General features: G+C 42.6%; 1 long non-coding RNA gene and 2 pseudogenes across 1 annotated transcript in view; 2 read left to right on the plus strand and 1 right to left on the minus strand.

Moving 5' to 3' along the window:
- The window catches only part of LOC120603667 (uncharacterized), a 30,663-nt gene extending 19,548 nt beyond the window's left edge, over positions 1-11,115 (minus strand). The window contains exon 1 of the long non-coding RNA XR_005653074.1: positions 11,012-11,115. This is a non-coding gene — a long non-coding RNA (uncharacterized LOC120603667). The remainder of the gene's footprint in view (positions 1-11,011) is intronic.
- Positions 2,610-2,728, plus strand: LOC120604168 (uncharacterized; annotated as a pseudogene).
- Positions 11,116-16,300: 5,185 nt separating the features above from the next.
- On the plus strand, positions 16,301-16,426 carry LOC120604146 (uncharacterized; annotated as a pseudogene).
- Positions 16,427-16,563: the final 137 nt, after the last annotated feature.

Consider the following 16,563-nt stretch of genomic DNA (forward strand, 5'->3'; position numbering starts at 1 on the left):
CTGAGAGTGATTACGTACAAGACCATTTGTTACAGCACTCTTTCTGATAGCAAATAGCTAAAAACTACCCAGACATCTATCAACAGGGGATTAAGTGAATAAATCATGGTACATTTATACCATGGAGTACTATGCAGCTGTAAAAAGGAATGAGACTATCTCTATACACTGTAATAGAACGAATTTCAGAATATATTGTTAAATGAAAGAAGTGTATATGGTTTACCACCATTTATATAAGAAAAACGAAATACAAATACTATAAATATACATATATGCTTATATGTTTTAATTTAGAAAAACAAAAAATGTCTTAAAAATGATTACCTTTGGGAGAGGAAGAGACTAGAGTGGAGGGAGCAAATATAGAAGCTAGACTTACCTGAATATTACTTTATTTTGAAAATTTAGCTATGGAACAGTATAAAAGTTCTATATAATTATTAAAGCGAAATTTAGTTTTAGCTAAAGTAATCTCTAAAACTAGAAAGTAAAATGAAACAGATGTACCAAACTATGAATTCAATTGATAGCATAACCACTCTGAGAAGAATTGTTTCAAATGATGTTAGATACAATCACTTAAAGACTATATATTCCCATCAGAATATACTCAAAGGACAAGAAGAATTGCAAAAAAAAAAAAGAAAAAAAAATGTTTATAACTTAAAATGTTTTGGGCAATTATATTATTAGTAAAAATTGTTATACATTATGGGATAAAGCAAATAAATCTAATGTTATTGTCATTAGGAACCAAGACTAAGAAACAAAAAATATAAATATAAAATCAAAGAAGTAAAAATTCTATAATCTAAATTGAAGTTGAAAATATAAGTGTGAATTGAAGACCTCTTAAAAATGTTGATTTCTATCCACTAAAAAGATCTAGAAACAATTATCAATCCAGTAGCTATGAGCATCCCTAGATAAAAGATTATGAGAGATCTAAATACCATTTCCCATGAAAGAATCAGGGCTCCTTGGAGAAATGTCTGGTTCAAGATTTGGAGGGGGGGAAAAAAAAACATACAAGATGAACCTGGAACATCTTGCCATTCCAGAAAGCAAGAATAGTACAGAGTTATGTCAAAAGGGCCCAGAAGCCAATTTGAAGAGGCTCTAGCTGGCCAAAGATGACACAACTTGATCATGAATAAGGCTTAAAAATCAAACAAGTTTAAAATCCATAATTTTAAAATGATACTCCAAAAAAAGAAAGAATGAGAAGGGGAAAGAAGGAAAGAAGGAGAGAGGAGGGAGGGAGGAAGGGAGAGAAGGAGGAAGGAAGGAAGGAAGGAAGAAGGAAGGAAAAGAGAAGAGGGAAGAGGGGAAGGAAGGAAGGGGAAAAGCGAAGGAAGGAGGGAAAAGAAGGAGGGAAAGGAGGGAAGGAGGGAGGAAGGAATAACAGAAGGAAGGGAGGAAGGAAAAGAAAGCCTCACTGGATTTTCTTTGAGCATGTTAGGGAACTGACTCACCATTTTGAAAATTGTTAAATAAAGAATTAACTATTTTTTCTACTTTTCCTATATGAACTGAATTTCATAAACAAATGACTGGTTAGAGAAAGTTTCTCTTGATAGAATTATTTCTGCTAGTAAATGAAAAAAATTTTTAAAGAATTAGAATTTTGCAGTTTTTTATTTTGCAGTCTTTAACAAAACAGTACATTTAGGCCATGATCATCAATGGATAGAAATTTCACAGATAGACAAATATACATGATGTGCCTCCTGATAGAGGTATACAGTCACCTATGAAGTATTCATGCTAAAAAACATTTAACCTAACTATTAATACACTAGTCACATGAAATGACACCACAGGGATGCAGTCAGCAAAATCGGAAGGTAGGAAAGCCTACAAGACAAATACTTCATTTCTTCAATAAATAACCTGAAGACAGAAAAAAGGAGACTCTCTCCAAGTCCTGTCTATTCTGGCTCCTACACTTAGAAAAAGACAGATATAGAGATAAAACTTATGGATTAAAAGAGACTTAACAGACATATCGGTGCAATGTATGGACCATGTTTGGATCTTAATTCAAACAAACACATTATATGTTTTAAAATTATGCAAATTTGAACACTAACTGGATATTCGATAATATTAAGAATTTGTTGTTGATTTTTTACATGTAATACTGGTGTTGTGGTTACATGGTTAAAGTTTTTATCTTTTAGAGAGACATAAGGAAATATTTATAGATGAAATGATAATGATGTCTGATATCTGCATCAAAATAATCCAGTAGAGGAGGGAGGTGACTGAGACACATAGTGAAATAAGTTTATATATGAGTCAATATCTGTGAAAGCTACATGATGGGTGCATACGGCTTCTTATATTCTCTCTACTTTTGTATACTTAAATTTTTCCATAATAAAATGTTTCAAAGACAAAAGCTAACATTATTTCTATTCTTTCTACATTTCTGCTGTACAAACCACCACCGAGGCCAAAGGTACTAGTCCGAACCTAAGAAAAGTGCTGGGATAAAAACGTTTGTACAAGAAATACATCGGTTGATAGTTCAAAATTATTTTTAAATTTGGGATGACGTACATTTTACAATATAAAATGAACTATTTTAAAGTATACAGTTCATCTATGGCCATGCCTCCCTGAACAAGTCCGATCCCATCTGATCTCAGAAGCTAAGCAGGGTCAGGCCTGGTTAGTACTTGAATGGGAGACCAACTAGGAAGGCTGGGTGCTGTAGGCATAAAAAATAAAAAATGAGGGATTGTAAGGTGACAAGGGCCTTGCAATCTGTGAGGTCAACCAAGAGTTGCCTTGCCTAAAAAAATTTTTTATAAATAAATAAATAATAAATAAAGTATACAGTTCAATGGCATTTAGTACATTCGCAAGGTTGTACAAGCGCCACCTTTGTCAGGTTCCAAAACATTTTTATCCCCCCAAAAAGGGAACCCCATACCTACAAAGAAGTGGCTCCTCATTTCTCCGTCTCCCCAGACCCCCACGAACGCTATCTGTTTTCTGTCTCTACGGATTTACCTAGTCTAGATACGTCGTATAAATGGAATCACACAATATATGACCTTTTATTTCAAACTATGTCCAACCACACATTTACTGAACTCTGTTACATGCCAGGCACTAGTGAAGTGCCAGAGATAAGATGGTGACGAAGACAGATGTGATCACCACCTTCACGGGATTTATGAGATAGCCATTGTGCAAGTACATACAAACAATTAACTATCTAATTACAAATGTGTAAATGGCACAGAGTTGAAGAACAGAAGCTACCGGGAAGGTAAAACAAGAAGGGCCTGATCTAGTTTGGGGAATGAGGGAAGGCTTCTCTAAAGAGGTGCCATTTAAACTGAACCTTAAATAATGATGGGGGGGCAGCAGTAAACCACAGGAAGAAGGAGGGACAAACCCTCATAGCCAGGTTGGAAGGTCGGGCATGAAGGTTTAATCAGAGGAGTCATGAAACTCGATTTGTTTTTATTGTTGTCATGGTCGGGGGAGTGTTATTGACTACAGTTCATAGTTTATATTAGGGTTCACTCTTCGTGTTGTACAGTTCATTGGGTTTTGATATATGTGTAACGACATGAATTCACCACTAGAGTGTCATACAGAATGGTTTCACTGCCCTAAAAAGACCCTATGCTTCCCCTATTCATTCATCTCCTGTACCCGTCGACTACTGACAACCACTGATCTTTTTACTGTCTCTTATAGTTTTGCCTTTTCCAGAGTATCATATAGTTGGAATCATATAGCATGTAGCCTCTTTAGACTAGTTTCTTTCACTCAGTAATATGCATTTAAGGTTCTTCCATGACTTTTCATGGCTTCATAGCTTATTCTTTGTGGGGAAGGCATGTAAAATATATATAACATAAATTTTATCATCTTTACCACTTCTAAGTGTACAGTTCAGTGGAATTAAATATATTCACATTATTGTGCGACCATCACCATCATCTATGTCCGGAACTTAGCTCATCTCTTTTTATCACTGAATAATACTCCATTGTATGGATGTACCAGTTTGTTTATCCATTCACTGCTTGAGAGATGATGTGTTTTTAAATAAGACGTTGGCTACCACTTGGAGGACTAATTGGAGGAGGGCCAAGAATGCAGGCAGAGAAGGTGGGGAGGTGGTAATGCTGTCATTCAAGCATGAGGTAGGTGATAGCAGCTTCAACTGGCATGGTCTCCATGCAAGTGGAGAAAAGGGGACAATAGGAGAGAACGAGTGGGATATAATTGGCAGGACTTGAAGAGAGAGGAGATGTGGGTATGGAGGGAGAGGGAGGAGTTCAGGATGAGGTCCAGCTTCGTAGCTTGGATGACTGGGTAGGTGGATATTGGTGTCACCGAATGAGATGGGGAAATGAAAAAGAAAGGATATGTTTGGGAGAAGACCACAAGTTCAGCTTTGGATCTGATGGTTTGAGTTTGAAGCATCTGAGAGACATCTAAGTGGAAATATAAAGTGCCCCATTGCAGGGGTCCCCAACCCCCAGGTGGAAGACTGGGTACTGGTCTGTGGCCTGTTAGGAACCAGGCTGCACAGCAGGTGAACGGCCAGCAAGCAAGCAAAGCTTCATCTGTATTTGCAGCTGCTCCCCAGTGCTAGCATCACCCCTTCAGCTATACCTCAGATCATCAGGCATTAGATTTTCATAGGAGCACTTGTCCCCGGTGCCAAAAATTTGGGAACCACTGACCCATTGAACATATAGGTCTGGACCTCAGACCTTTTTTCCTTCCATTGCCAAACAATCCAGCCCACTGCCCTTAATTCTATTTCTAAACAGGCCAAGATTCCTCCGGCCTCGGGGCCAGGACATTGCCATTCCCTCTGCCCAGAACACTTTCCCTTAAGATGACCACATATCTAGTTCCTTCTTAACATTCAAATCTCAGGTCAAATATCACCTAATCAGAGACTCCAGCCTCAGACCCAAGCCAAAGACAGAATAAAAGAGTAAACTAGGGACCCACATTGGTCAGATTTTGCTGCGACAACACTGCATAAGAAAACAACTTTCAGAAACTCAGTGGTTAAAACAGTAAACGTTCATTTCTTACCTAGGGGTCTGTGTCAGCTAGGGTTAATCAGAGCTCTGCTGGGCTGGGCTGGGCTGGGCTGGGCTGGGCTCCAGGCTCCAGGTGGAGTGCAGTGCTGTCTCATGTGTCTTCCATTCTGAATCCAGGCTAAGGGACCCTCACTACTGAGGACTCATGGTTCTCATGGCCGAGGATGATTGCTCAAGGAGGATAAATGGAAACACTCAGTGTCTTGGAGTTGGCCCCTGTCACTTCCATACATGTTCTTTTGGCCAAAGCAAGTCAGATGGTTAAGTCCAATATCAACAGAGTGAGGAAGTATATTCCTCTCTCAGTGAGGAGGGCTGGGGGAAGTAAATATTTGCTGAACAATGATACAATCTACCATGGAATCCAACTCTTTTTTTCCTAAATGGCCATGTTTATTGAGCAATCCCTTCACACTCTTAGGAGATACCATCTTATATAAATGAATGAATGAGGGAATGTGCCTTTCAAGGCAGAAAGATTCTCCTTACTCCTCAAATGAGGAACCTGAGGCTCAGAGAAGGGAAGTGACCTGCCTAGGGTCACAGAAACCACCTGCGGCAAGCCCAGCCTGTCTAGTTCCTTCGGCTCAGTTCCCCACACAGTGAGTGAGGTAGGGAAATGATATTCTCTGGGTGGAAGGGGGATGGGGAGCAGGGAGACTATATCTGCCCTCTTTCTGTCTTAATTGTCATGCACAGAATCAGGAGGAAAGATTTAAGCTCAGGTCTCCTAAAGCCAGATAGGACCTTGCTTCGTCATTTCCAGGTCCCAGAACCTCAAATGTTAAGTGCGTGCTGACTGAATGAGTCATCGGTACGCGATGGTGACTTTAATTGCTGATTAAGCGTTCCGTGAAATTCTGCGTCCCACCCCAACTGTGCCCTCCCTTAATGCACAGACAGCCGCCTCGACTTCTGCAGAGGCTCTACAGTGTCTAACACAAGGTGGGGCACACAGCAGGGCTCGAAAACCAGGTATAGGCATAAGAAACATCTGGAAGGACATGCCTCGGACAAACAGTAGCACCTCTTTCGAAACAGGATTAACACTTTAACTCCCTGCTTCATAGCTTTAGGTAACATTTGAGCATTTCGCAATGGGCATAAATTGCTTCTGTAATCAGAGAGGAAAAAGCAGTCTGGAAATATTTTAAAGTTCATGCTAGCGTGCAAAAAGCAATCACTTGGTAGTTGGTTGGGAAACTCCTGAAAATCGTCTTCCTTCAAAATCCTACTCCCACACATTATTAGAAGCCTGTTTTCAGAAACACTGAGTTAGTTCCCAAACATTCTTTCAGTCAACAAGCCAGTGAGCACCTACCATCCGCTAAGGGCTAAATGAGCCACCGTGGTGACGAGTGACAGGCTGGGGACCAGGTGTTAATCAGAGTCACTGAGGTCTGCATTCATACCATAGCTGACATGGATGGCGCTGGCCCATAGGCCAGACACTGTGCTGAGCGTTCCACATGGATTAACACGTTTAATCCGCACAACATGTCCATGTGGTAGGAGCTATAATTATCCTGTTTTACAGCTGCGGAAACTGAAGTGCAGAGAGGCGAAGGAACTTGCTCAAGGTCACATAACTAGCAGATGGTGGAACTGACATTTGATCCCAGAGTCTGTGTTCCTGACCGCTATCCCATAGTGACTCCCACTAGAAATCTGCCCAAATTCCATAGGCAGTAAGTAAGTGGTAGAATCAGAATTCAAATCGAGCATGGTTCATTGTCTTTCAAAGAATATGCTCTTAACTGATGAGACATCCCTCTCCTTTCTACCTCTCCCCATTTCAGGATCCAACGCCAACACACCTCTCTGAGCCTCAGTTTCCATGGCTGAAAATGAGAAGAACATTGCTTACCCCAGGAAACCAAAGAGGCATGTGTGAAAGGCCAGTTTCTGCCATAAACTGTGGTAGGCACTCACTTAAGATTTACCTGTGTTCTTCCTGTTTTCCAGGAGTTTGGTGCAGTTGGCCAAGTGGACGCAGGCATAGGTTCATCTCATGAGCTCTATGATCTAGGGGTGCACTAAGTGCTGTGGGGCCAGAGGCTGGGCACAGGATGAAAAGTCAGGGGTTACTGTATATCCAGAAAACTCAGCTGAGGAAACACTGGAATAAACAACCCCCAGAAAGGGAGGGGGACGGTTCATCATCTTTCCTGTTTTCTCGGCCTGGCCCAGTCCCAAAGCCTCTTCTTAATCTTGTCAGGATTTTGGCCCTCTGCCCCAGGAAGGAGCTGCCAGAAGACCCACAGTGAGCCAAGTCTTCAAGGAAGTGATGTCTTCTGTGGGTCAAGAGAAGGGAAGAGGTTTTCTGGGAGCTAGAAGAAGGCAAAGACAAAAGAAGGGGAGGGCCTAGCTGGCAGACTCCTCCTTGAATCAGTGGAGAAACTGAGGCTTAGAACAGGCAAGGCTTATTAATTTGCTGGTGGCAGGGTCAGGGCAAGTAGCCTACAGCAGGTCCTCAAATAACTTCATTTCGTTCAATGTCATTTGTTACAACATTGATGAGCTGCCTTAGAAACTGAACTCTTGTTTATGTCAATTAACATATGGTAAAATTGGTTTCGTTATACGTCATTTCACCACAGTTCCAAGAACCTCTCGAAGATGTTAAGTGAGGATCTAACTGTACACTGCTGCCTCCCAGTCCAGAGCTTTGTCCCCTGCACAGCACCAAATGCTCACTCTCTTCATACTCTATGGCTACCCAGGCAGGGGGAGCTGCCTTCACTCCTCCTTTTCCATACCTTTTTCCAGGAACATCTTTCCATCACTACACTGGAAACTTAGAAAACACAGCTGTGGGTCCTGTGGGTACTGCAAAGATCTTAGTGGGCTTGACCATGTAGGAAATGGGGATGACAGACCCTCTGAAATGAAGAACTAATACTCCCTGAGCCCCTACATGGTGCCAGGCACATTCAACATGCTACATCATCTAATCATCACACTAACTCTGGGAAGTAGATCACATCCCCATTTTGCAGGTGTAGAACCTGGGGCTGACAGGAGAGATGTTTCCTGCCAACTCTGCCTCCACCCCATAACTCTCTTCTGAGCTTCAAACCTCGTTATCTACTTTGTCTTGGACATCCTCATTTGTATACCCCACACACTTCTCAAACTCGACTTGAATGATCCTAAACTCATCACCTTCCCCTAACTCCAGTCCTCTGCTTTCCTTCACAGCCTCACTACTCAGCAACCAGGCTGTCAACCTTGACTCCACCCTCTTACCTTATCCCATCTCCAAGGAGCAGCCCAGACGGTGGTCCCATCTTCAACTCTATTTCCCAGACACTGGATTTCCTTAATTCCAGGATTTGTAGCATAGTCCAGACTTTTATCACCTCACTCCTAGATGACTCCCACAGCTTCTTGGGTGGGCCATAGATGAGTACAGGGCTAAACTAGAGGCAGAATGGCCTCTAGTTTAGCCCTGTACTCATCTATGGCCCACCCAAATGTCAGGATAATGTTTCTAAAATGCAAGACTTCCTAGTCTCATCCAACTGAAAACGCTTCAGTGGCTTCTTAATTCCCTCAAGAGAAACTCTTTACCTGGGCTTACTGGGCCCCCAACATCTTGGCCCTTGCTGCCCACTCTGGTCTCAGGTCAGGTCAGTCCCTACCCTCTGTCCCGCAAGCCTTGGACACCCTGGAATACTCACAGTTCCTCTTTGACATATATTATTGTCTCTGCCTTCCCTTGGCTAACTCCGTCTCATCTTTCGGGTCTCAGCTTTGTCACCATTTCCTGACCACCCTCTGCTAAGCTTCGTGAGCTGTCACTCCAGTGAATTCCCACAGTTTCCCTGGAATTCCTCCCTTGGGCTACCCACCCCCTTCCTCTCACATGCCCCCGTAATATGCCTTCACAACTGGCACCGAATGTTGGAACAATACTCATCGGTGGAAATATAATTCATGCCACAAGTGTAACTATAAATTTTCTAGTAGGCATATTCTAAAAAGCAAAAAGAAATAGATCAAATTAATTTTAATAATACATTTTTAACCCAATATTTTGAAAATAGTATTACTTCAACATATAATCAACATAAAAATTGTTAATATTATCTTCTTCTACTAAAACTTAAAAATCCGGTGTGTATTTTACACTCACAGCACATCTCAGCTTAGAGGAGCCACATTTCAAGTGTTCAGTATCACTATGTGTTAGTAGCTAAACGACTGGCCTGTGTTATGGGGGACACTGATTTTGAGACATATTCATAGGCATTCTATGGAGAAAAAAAGAAAGGATTCTAAGTCAAATAAGTCTTGAAAATACCGACAAAGTGAAACCGGGTTTTTATGTTTCAGGACCTCCCAGAGTCTTATTTATGCTAATGGACAATGTAATACTAGAAACTGACCACAGAGCATGTCGCGTTTACACAACTCATTTGAGCCCAGAGCTCTACTTTCATAGAGCTTTGCCGGTAATTAGTGTACCGTGGAATGTTCCTTGGTAAATACTGGTTTAGCTACATCTCTGACTCAGTCAATCCCAGGATCCCCACAGAAAGAACTTGGGGTTTGGGGAACCCACCTCATGTTCATCTGAGTCTGGCATAGAGGAAGCACCCAAAACCTGATTATTGAATTAACTAACTCTGGAAAGCTGCAGAGGGCAGGACTAGAATCAGTAGGCAAAAATTGCAGCATATTTGAGCTCAAAAACGCTCAAGTGTGTGTGTGTGTGTGTGGTGTGGGTATTAATGTGTTTAACAGTTTAAAAGCCTAACCTTGCCAGAGTTGTCTGGAAAATATGATAGATAGCCTTATAAGATGATGATTCCTCTATACTAGGAGTGATCAAGGCTGGATTTCTGGGTTAGGTGAGTTCCTCAGGGTCTTTAATCTCCTTCTTTCAGAATAAAGAAATAGGAAGGAAGGAAGGAAGGAAGGAAGAAGGAAGGAAGGAAGGAAGAAGGAAGAGGAAGGAAAGGAATATGGTACGAAAAGGAAGGAAAGGAAAAAAAGGGAGAAAAAAGCAGCAGTGGGCATGAGAACTTGAACTTTAGAGGAAGTGATCAGAGGTGCACGCAGACATGTTCTGGGCCCTTTATTAAGAACAGATTTGGGGATTCTGGAGGCCCATGGGTGGGTCAGTTTACAACTAAAACCGCTTTAAGGCTACAGATCTTTGGTTCAATTCAGGAGGTTTTTGGTCCATTTAATATGCAGTCAACATCTGGTCAGCGACTAATCGAATCCATCAATCATCAATCAATCAAAATATATGTCTGGGGGTTAGACTAGAAGATGGCTTTTTTTTTTTTAAAGAAACAGACAAAACCAGGCAAGACCAGGTTAGAATGTATCAGGACAGCAGTTACCTTCAGGGTAATAACAAGAAGGAAGCACAAGAGGGTTTTCAGGGGTCTGGGAACTTCTGCTCCTTATTTAGGTGTGGATTACACGCATATGTTCAGTTGGTGAAAATTCATCAAGCTGCATACTTTTGATATGTGCAAAGTATCTTACACTTTGGTAATTAGTTGTAGAAATTGCTTTTGTGATGATACATGGCTATCACATAAGAACAAAAGTGTGATTGTGATTAACCTAAAATTATCAAGCTGGTCTGAGATTTGAGCTGAGGAGGAAGAGGTTAACCAACAGCCAGGTGTTTGTCGGATAAGGTCTGAGCAGCAGTTTTGCTGGCTCAGAGGGCAGCCGAAGGTTAGTCATGCTTCAGAGAGGCCCCTAACCATCCACAGATAGGCAGCAGATGGATTTAGATCAACCTTCTTAGAGCCTCCAGGTGCCCATCAGTAGGATATCTGGCAGAATCTGGAAGCTGGAGCCTTTAAAGTCTGGGTTCCATGTTCTCAAGCCATGCATGCGACCTGGCACAAAGTAGGTGTTCAACTAGGTGCCTCCTCCCTTCCTCTTACCTGGATTTCAGGTGCGGCAGTCCTAGAAGTGCCAAGGCCTTCTGTCAGAAGGAGCTGAAATGCCCTATTTAGGGCCAGCAAAGACTTCAGAGGCAGGCACAGCTGGGCCGAGAATGGAAGGGGAAATGAAACTGTTGCATGGCTCACATATGCTCAAGTAACTGCAAAGCCACCTGTGGTCAGTTGAAGGTGTGGATGGGGGGAAAAAGAGGAGCTTCAGAGAAGTGGGGAGGGTGATAAAGAGGCACATTTTAGGTGATAGAGGGGAGGTAAAAAGAAAAAAACCATCAGTTAAGAATAACAAAAAATACTCCATGGTGGGGGTGGGGGAGGGGGGGTAGGTTTCAGGTGGGAAGGTCAAAGAAAACAGCCGTTTATAAGAGGCAACACACCGTGGTGCCCAGGAAAGAGACCCTGGACTTACAGTTATGTAGTATTGGCAAAACAAGCTAACCAAACAGTTCTTTCATCTGTAAAAACAGGACAATAATAGTTCCTTCCTCTTGGGGTTGTTGAGAGGATGAAATCAGTTGATGTGTGAAAAACGTAGTACAAATCTTGTTGCTGCTGTCAATAACAATGGCATTGGTAGGGAGAAGTTTCTGCTTCTGAAAGGAGTCCAGGTGGACTGATCTGTGAGCCAACGACGACCAGAAATCTCGAGGGAAGGGGAGAAGGGGAAGAAAAACCAACTAGAGGAGTTCTTCATAGGGGTGCACTCAAATTTCAGTGCAAAATGCTGTATTTACAAGTGTATGTATTTTTTTTTTTTGAAGGGAGAAGGCCCATAGCCCATATCAGTTTCTCAAATGGGTCTATGAATTACTGACCTAGAGAAATGAAGGGCCAAGAGAGGGAAGCAGGAGGCCACAATCATCCATGAATGGGATGAGATAGGAGGCCACAATCATCCATGAATGGAGGGAGCCACCTCCATGAACCTAAGACACAGTGGTTTGGGGGATGGAGGAGAGCCTAGAAAGAAGAGGCAAAGGAGAGCGAGTTTGTTGAAATGAAGACTCAGAGAATCAAGCCAACTCACAGTGGGGGTGGGGTGAGGGTGAGGTTGGGGGTTCAGCTCAATTACCACTGTGGCCCAGAGAAGGCTGGGTGAGTGGATGGATGGGCAGGCAGCCCAACCCAGCAGCTGAAGATTAGAGAACTAGTTGGGCCAACTGCAGATGGGGAGGCTGGGGGCAATTAAGAAAACCTGACTGTGTGTCTGGGGAACTGTGAAGGGATTAAGTGGAAAAATTCTTTCAGTTTTCCTGATGTGATAGGAGAAAAAAAACTGTCAGCCAGTATACAGTGTTCACTACCTGAAATACTCCTGGCTCTGTGGGTAAGGATGTGCAAAAAGGGTATTCTGCCCGGGGGAGGGACTCTTAACTGTTCTGTGGCTGTCTTAGGAACACCCCAGGGTGGAGTGGGGTGAGCAGAGACTTTGCTATCTAACAGTTCTGAGTTTGTATCCTGCTTTCAATCACTGTTTCATGCAATAAATATTTCTTAAGCACCAACTATATGCCCAGCTTTCTACTAGGTGATGGAGATGCAACAGTGAGTAAGAGATGGTCCTTGAGCTCACAAGTCTTACATCCAGTTGAGGAAATGGCCAATGACACTGCAGAATGATAGAGACGTGCACTGGTTGCTGCGGGAACAGAGGGGAAGGTCATTCACACTTCTCCAAGCTTCAGTCTCTTTATCTGCAAAATGGGAATCATGTCACTCACTACAAAGAGTTTCCTGGAACATTCCAGGCCCCTGCTTGACACATGATAGAAGCTCATTGCAGCTTATGATTAATTAATATATATTAACAAGTATTAATCGAGCCCTCCATGTGTGCCAGACCCCGCCGTAGATGCTAGAAATTCAGCATTAAACTAAACAGATAAAAATTCCTGCCTTTATAAAGCTTATATTCTAGCACAAAGAAAATTAATAAACAAATAGTAAAATATTTAGTGGCAAAATGATGACAAGTGTCTTGGAGACAAAGCAGAGATGAAAGGTGGGGAAGTGATGAGAGAAAGGGGGTTATGATTTTATTTTATTTTTTATTTTTTTAAGTTTATTGGGGTAGCATTGGTTAATACAATTATACGATTTTCAGGTGTACATTATAATTTAACATCTATATATTCTATTGTGTGATTACTACCCAGAGTCCAGTTTCCTTCAGCTACCAATTATGATTTTAAATAGAGTAGCCAGGAAAAGTCTCACTAAAAAGGAGATATTTTAGTAAAATTATGAAAGAGGTATGAAAGTAGGCTGAGAAGGTATCTAGTGGAAGGATGTTCCAGGCAGAAAGGTCCTCAAATACAAAGGTGCTGAGGCTGGAGAGTGAATGATGTATGGTAGCTAGAGATGGGTGATAGAGGTGGAGAGCACTAGCAGATGAAGTTGAGGGGCCAGGGAGTGGGATAGGCAGGTAGGGCCTCAGGGGCCATTGTAAGGAATTTGACTTTTACCCTGAGTGATATGGGAGCCCCTGGAGAGGTCTGAGCAGAGGAGTGATAGGGTCTCCCATTTTCAAAGGATCACAGCTTTAATGGATTGATCACTTGAGAATGTCCCATGGGAAGACAAACATGGAACCAGGGGATGCCAGTTAGGAAGCTCCTGCTCTGAACCAGGTACAGATGCCGAAGGCTTGGGCTAAAATGAAAGTAGAGGGAATGGCGAGAAATGTTTAGCATCTGCATATTTGGAGGTGGTGTCCACAGGATTTGCTGACAGATTAGATATGGGGTGGGGGTAGGTGGGCAGGAGAAAGAGTCAAGGATGACTCCGAGGTTTGGCCTGAGCTATTAACTGTGATGGAGAAGACCAAGAGTATGGAGGCAGTTTGGGAAGAAAGAAGCTTGATTTAAGATGGTGTGTTTAAGAAGCCCATTGAAAATGCAAATAAGGCTGTTGGGTAGGCAGCTGGATATATACAAGTCTGAGGCCAGGGGGCAAGGTCCTGATTACAGATATGAACTTAGGACTGAGGAACATATAATTAGTAGTTAAAGCTACAAGAGTGGATAAGATAGTGAATGAAGAGAATAAATAGAAGAGGTCTGAGGTTTGAGCCAGGATTTCTAACATCCAGCAATAGCAGCCTCACCTGCTTTCAATTTTGGGTTTCCAAGGCCAGACTTGGACATTCTGGTAAGGTTTTGTGTAAATATTTCCTAGTGTTCTTTCTCCCAATTCTGAATACACATGCTCACCAGGAAGGAAAAAGTCTGCAGAAGGAACAAAAATCTATTTGAAATAGTGTTGCCATTTTCCCAAAATAATAAGAGAGCCAAGCTCTGGGCCTTGAGGAGGATATGAAGTCTTCAGCTTTCTGCCATCAAATCCTTGAGTCTGGGCTGCCATGGAAGAGTCCGCCTGGTTTCTCAGCCTGAGGGCTCTCTCAAAGGCTCTCCCAGCACTGTCTTGTAATTGACGGTTTACTTGACTATCTCCTCTCCTGGACTGTGGGTTCCTCCAGGTGGAGGCCCTGTCTAATTCATCACGGTGCTTACTCCCAGGGCCTGGTACTACAGAGGCGTCACAAAGTGTTAGTGGAACTTAACCATATTGCAAAATCTGAAGAGAAACATCCATTCCCCAGGCTCTGGGTGTTCTCCAGCTCCATCACCAGAGGTGATGCCTGTTCTGCCAAATTCCTTCCCTGGCACATGCAGCTGAGTCCTGCAAAGGTAAAGACGGAGTCTATAGGGCTAGACTCTGCTCTTTGGGAGACTATCCCTAGGGGCCTGGATAAGCTATCCTGAAAAACAAGTTCTCTAAGCCAATCCTCACCCTGGAGGTGAGGTTGGAAAGAACCTGTGGCCTCTTAGAGGCAAGGAAAAGTATCTCCTCCAAAGGGACCTGTCTCTCTATCTGACCCCAAATTCCTGGCATATCAGCTAGCACTTTGTTAAAGGGATTGGGATGATCCAAAAGGCCCTGAGCTAGAAATTAGCAGACCCTCTTATTAGCTGTCTTGTCCATCGTAGAACAAGCAAACAAGCAAACAAAAACCCAGGGTGCTTTGGTTGCTGCATTATGTTCCCACTCCTGTTTATAGCTAAACCTTTGAACAACTTGTCTAAACTTGCTATCCTCCACTTCCTCATCTGTTTACTTCCTAACTCAGGCCCATCCCTAAAATAAGGCTTTCCTTCCAGGCCCTCCCAAATGACTTCATCCGGTCTAACTACTCTAGGTATCACCTAGATGCCGACAATTTCCAGTCCCTCTCCTGAGCTCCGAACTCACGTATCCAACTGCCGACTAGACACCTTGACTTGACTAACCTACAAACCTTCAAACTGGAATATACAAAGCTGAAGTCATAATCTTTCCCCTAAAACATATTATTCCCAAGTTACACCCTTTGTGAATGGCATGCCCATCTATAACCTCGATTCTTTCCATTTCCTTTCTCTGACATATATAACAATGACTAATACAGCATCCCTATGTCATGAATATCCCTCAAATGCTTATACTCTGCTTCATTCATCCTCATAGCTTTTTTGCTAATTAGGGCCATCATCATCATCATTTTTGCCTAGATGACATCAACTTTCTTGACTATGCTCTAAAAAGCCTCCACTCTTGACTACTTCAAATCCATTTTTGACATTGTCGGTGATATTTACTAACATGCATGTTATGTTCCTCCACTGCCTAAAACTCATCAGGGGCTCCCCATTGTTCTCAGGATGTATTCCAAACTCCTTAACCAGAAGTCTCTGCATGAGTTGGGCCTCAATTACCCCTCCAGTCCATCTCTCACCACCCTTCTTCACACTCTACCCCTCAGCCGTACTGAATTACCAGTAATTCCCCCTATAAACTATACTCTACCCAATTTCCAAGTGTTTGCCCATCTATTGTCTCGGCCTCTAGCGCTCATCTCCCTCGCTTGCCATCTTTATCCTCCCTAACGTTAACCTGGCTAACTTCTGTTCCCATTTTCAGGCCTCATTTTAAATGTTATTTCCACTTAGAAGCCTTGTTGGACTCCTCAGTTTTAGAATGGCAACCCCTCTAAAGGGCTTCTATAGCAAACATACTATATTTTATTCCCAAAGCACTGATCATAGTAAGTGGCAATTACTTGTTCTCGTGTCTGTCCCACCCACCAGGTCCTTGAGGGAAGGGATCTTGTCTGTCTAGTTTATGACTGAGTCCCTAGAATCAAGCATGGCACCTGGCTCATAGCTGGTGCATGAGCGTGTGTGTGATTCAGGGAAGCCAGTGAAGGGGCAGATGCCATTAAACCCTGGGGGAAGTGTCTGTGGCCATGCCACTCTGAACAAGCCCGATCCCATCTGATCTCAGAAGCTAAGCAGTGTCGGGCCTGGTTAGTACTTGGATGGGAGACCTCCTAGGAAGACCACCTAGAAGGTGCTGTAGGTGTAAAAAATAAAAAATAAAGGATTGTAAGCTGACAAAGTCCTTGCAATCCGTGAGGTCAACCAAGGATTGCCTTGCAAGAAAGAAAGAAAGAAAGAAAGAAAGAAAGGAAGAAAGAAAGAAAGAAAGAAAGAAAGAAA

The sequence above is a fragment of the Pteropus medius genome, unplaced genomic scaffold (assembly GCF_902729225.1).
Source record: "Pteropus medius unplaced genomic scaffold, Ma_sr-lr_union100, whole genome shotgun sequence".
Classification (NCBI taxonomy): Eukaryota; Metazoa; Chordata; class Mammalia; order Chiroptera; family Pteropodidae; genus Pteropus; species Pteropus medius.